We start from the raw sequence: 4105 nt of genomic DNA, 5'->3' as shown, positions 1-4105 counted from the left end.
TGTATATATAGTCTTTTTCATAGTTTTTTCCATCATGTTTTATCAGAGGATACTGAAAATAGTTCCCTGTGCTATTCAGTAGGACTTTGTTGCTTATCCATTAGATATATATTAGCATCTGCTACACCAAATTTCTCGATTCCTCCCTCCCCAACTCCCCCACCTTTTATTACCTCAATGAAGAACTAGATCAAAAGAGTGTAGGAAAAGGACATCTTGGGATAAGAAAATATGAAGAGCGGTTGTTTCCCTCCCCTTGGCAACAAGTCTGCTCTCTATGTCTGTGAGTCTGTTTCTTCCATAGATAAAATTTGTGCATGCCTGATAAGTCGCTTCAGTCATGTTCAACTCTGTGCAGCCCCGCGGATCGTAGCCCATGGCTTCTCTGTCCATGAGAGTCTTCAGGAAAGGATACTGGAGTAGGTGGCCATGCCCTCCTCCAGGGAATCTTCCTGACCCATGAAGCTGAACCTGCGTCTCTTAAGTCTCTTGCATTGGCAGGCTAGTTCCTCACCAGTGCCACCTCTGAAGCCCAGATAAAGTTCATTGTGTCCTATTTCAGATTCCATGTGTAAGTGACGTGTGTTATTTGTCTTTGTTTTTCTGACTTTTTTCACTTTATATGATCATCTCCAGGTCCATCAGGTTGCTGCAGATGGCATTGTTTCATTCTTTTTTATGGCTGAGTAGTATTCCATTGTATACATGTATCACACCTTCTTTACATTCATCTGTTGATGGACATTTAGCTTATTTTCATGTCTTGGCTATTGTGAATAGTGCCGCTATGAACATCAGGGTGCATGTGTCTTTTTTGAATTATAGTTTTGGTCTCAGATATATGCCTGGGAGTGGGATTGCTGGATCATATGACAACTCTATTTTTAGTTTTTTGAGGAACCCTCCATTCTATTTGCCATAGTGGCTGCACCGACTTACATTCCCACCGACAGTTTAGGAAGGTTCACTTTTGTTTGCACACTCTCCAATGCTGAATAATTCTGAACTCAATAATTCTGAGTAGTCAAGCCAACTCAGCTATCCTGTTCGGTCTTAGCTGACACCTTAACACAGGTAATTCCTCAGATTACATAAAAACACTACTTCCTAGAAAGAGCAGATCCCCTAAAAAGAGAAGTCCCAAATTTCTGAAACTTATTTTTTAACCTTTTACAGAAGGGTAATGTAAGAGACATGACTGGGTTGCTCTGAGAATTAAAGGATACCGCATTCATTCATTCATTCATTCATTTGCTCTTTTAAAGATTATTTTTTCTTGTGTTTTCAGTGCATCAAGTACTGTTCTTGTGCTTGGGAAATAGAGGTCAACAAGGCAGATGAGGGCTTTGTCTGCATGAAAATTGCATTCTCCCACAGAGCTCATGGCGTGTAAGTTCCATGTCACCGCTGTCACCTACCACTCAACAGCCCCTGGGGTGGGCAGCAGGCTGCCCTGGAAAGAGCAGTCAGCTTGGAAGGCAGATCAGCACCCAGTTGAATCCGTGTTCCACGTCTTGTCAGCTGAGTTTCCTGGAGAAACTTTCTGAGCCACAGTCCTTGTCTGTAAAGTGGGTATAATAATGCCTACCTTGCAGTGATTCTGTGAAGATGAAATGAGACATACCGAGGTCCTCAGTAAATGGTAACCTTTCATTAATGAAGAGCTAGATGAAAAGAGTGTCAAAGAAGAAGGACATCTTAGGATATGAAAAGCTGAGAATTAGTTGTTTCCTCTGAACACATCCTACAAAAGATATACCTTTTCAACCATTTCTTAAATGAAAGGTTGGCATGGAGCGTGTTAATTATAATAATAAGACATAGAAGAAGCTTGATGTCTCGTTATACATAGTGCATTGCATTGGACACATGCTGTTTGTCCCTCCTCTGTCTACAACCCCAGTAAAATGAAAATAAGGGGGAAAATAAAAGCGCAGGAGCAGCAATGATGGGGAAGGTGGACTACAGATATGAGAAGTGCCAACAAAAGTTGAGAGATTGAACACAGATTGAGGGAAACAGTAACAACTCCTGTAGAATACAATGGCAGAAACTGAAAATAAATTACGTGGGGGTGGTGTCTGGAGAACACCCACAGGAACCAGCACATTGGAATCTAAGAAGGTTCTGGGAAAGGAGGCCCCCAAAGCTGGGCTTCCAATCTGAGTTCTGGTGGCTCAGTCTTAGGTATAAACAAAGAATCATCAGATAACAGGAGAAAGTTGTAGACATGAAACAGGAGGGGAAAAGGAGCTCAGAGGTAGCAGAGAGTGTGAGGGACAGAATTGCATCCAAAGCACACACTGAGGCTCCTTCTGCAATCTTGAAGCCTGCAGAACCCTGCTGGGAACAGGACTTCTAAAACAACAGGATGTCTGGAAGGTTGTGGTCCAAGGCCATTTTTGCTAACTATCAGTGGAGTCTCTGGAGCCAGAGGGAGCACACAGCTCTTCTGAAAATTAAAGGTGTATATTCTCGAGATGAAATTGAATTCTATGTAGGTGAGAGAAGTGTTTATGTAAACAAAGCAAAGAACATACTAACTCCTGGTCGGAGAACCTAACAAAATCAGAATTCTCTACTTCAATTTTTTAAAATAAATTGCATAATTAAAAAAAAAAGCAGAGTAGTCTGGGAAAAGATAGCTCATGCTCATGGAAATAGTGGCATGGTTCATGCCAAATTTCAAACCTTCCAGCTAAGGCCATGGGACAGAAAATCTGTTGCCATGGGAACCTGGCAGACTACAGTCCATGGGGTCTCAGAGTTGGACCTGACTGAGTGATTGAGTGACTGAGCAAACACACCCTTCAAAGATTTAAGCTGACTAGAAAAGTAAATAAATAAAAGTATGAATTTGTTCCCTTGTGTGGTGTTTGTGTGTATATATATATATATATATATATACATTTATATATATATACACACAAACACATATGGGCTTCCCAAGTGGTTCTAGTGGTAAAGAACCCACCTGCCAACGCAGGAGACATAAGAGATGCAGGTCTGATCCCTGGGTTGGGAAGATCCCCTGGAGGAGGGCATGGCAACCCGCTCCAGTATTCTTGCCTGGAGAATCCCATGAACAGAGGAGCCTTGCAGGCTACAGTCCATAGGGTGGCAAAGAATTGGACATGACTGAAGCGACTTAACACACACACATATACACGTACACACAATGAGGATGCTCAGTGAGGCAAGAGAAAGAAAAACACATACAGTAAAAAAATAAATAACTTTTTGAAAACAGAAACAACTTATAAGAGGCTTAGAAGATAAAGTTTAGGAAATCTGCCAGAACTAGATAGAAAAATAGGACAGAGTCTCAGGAAATTAGATGATCAGTCCAGTAGATCAAATATCCAAATAATAAGTTCTAGAAAGAGAGAGCTGACAAAACAAAATGGAAGAAATCAGTGAAATAATAAACAAAAATTTCCTGAAAGAGAAAGACAGGAGTTTGTAGATTAGAGCGACCCACCCAGTACCCCACATAGAGAATAAAGCACATTATTGTGACATTTCAGAACACTAGGGGTAGATAAAAGACCCTAAAGGCTGCCAGAAAGAAAAAATAAGGTCAAATAAGTCATCAGGAATCTGAATGGCATTGACTGCTCAACAGTAACCCGAGAAATCAAGAACAGTAATTTCCAGATTCTGAGGTGCAATGATTGCTGACTTAGAAATGATCAAATATGGGGTGGACTGAGCACATATAAGGGGTCAGATGTTGACATCACTTTCAGCCCTTTCAACAAGCTCCTGGAAGACTTGCTCCACCAAATGAGAGATAAGCAAAGCGCGATCAACCCAGAATAGGACTCCAGATGGAACAGATAAACAGAGAAACGGAACTGACGGATATACCAGTGGGTTCTGTCGCAATGCAGGGTGTTTATACTCAGTTAGAATATTTGGAGCAGAATAATGGGCAAATACATAGAAAAGTAAGTAAAGAAAAAAACTCCAAGAGAGGAAAAATAAAAAAGAAAATACAAGTATAGTACACAATATGACACAGCTATGAACAATATTCATTCAGTCATGATAATGGAAGCACTGAACATTAACAAAATCATAAATTAGAATGTAAATGTGGCAG

General features: G+C 40.7%; 1 pseudogene; it reads left to right on the top strand.

Moving 5' to 3' along the window:
* The first annotated feature begins 2371 nt into the window (after positions 1 to 2371).
* Positions 2372 to 2781, top strand: LOC136164161 (large ribosomal subunit protein eL33 pseudogene; annotated as a pseudogene).
* The last annotated feature ends 1324 nt before the right edge of the window (positions 2782 to 4105 follow it).

The sequence above is a fragment of the Muntiacus reevesi genome, chromosome 3, assembly GCF_963930625.1.
Source record: "Muntiacus reevesi chromosome 3, mMunRee1.1, whole genome shotgun sequence".
Taxonomy (NCBI): Eukaryota; Metazoa; Chordata; class Mammalia; order Artiodactyla; family Cervidae; genus Muntiacus; species Muntiacus reevesi.
The sequence above is the reverse complement of the archived record's forward strand: the minus strand, read 5'-3'. Positions and strand labels throughout refer to the sequence as shown.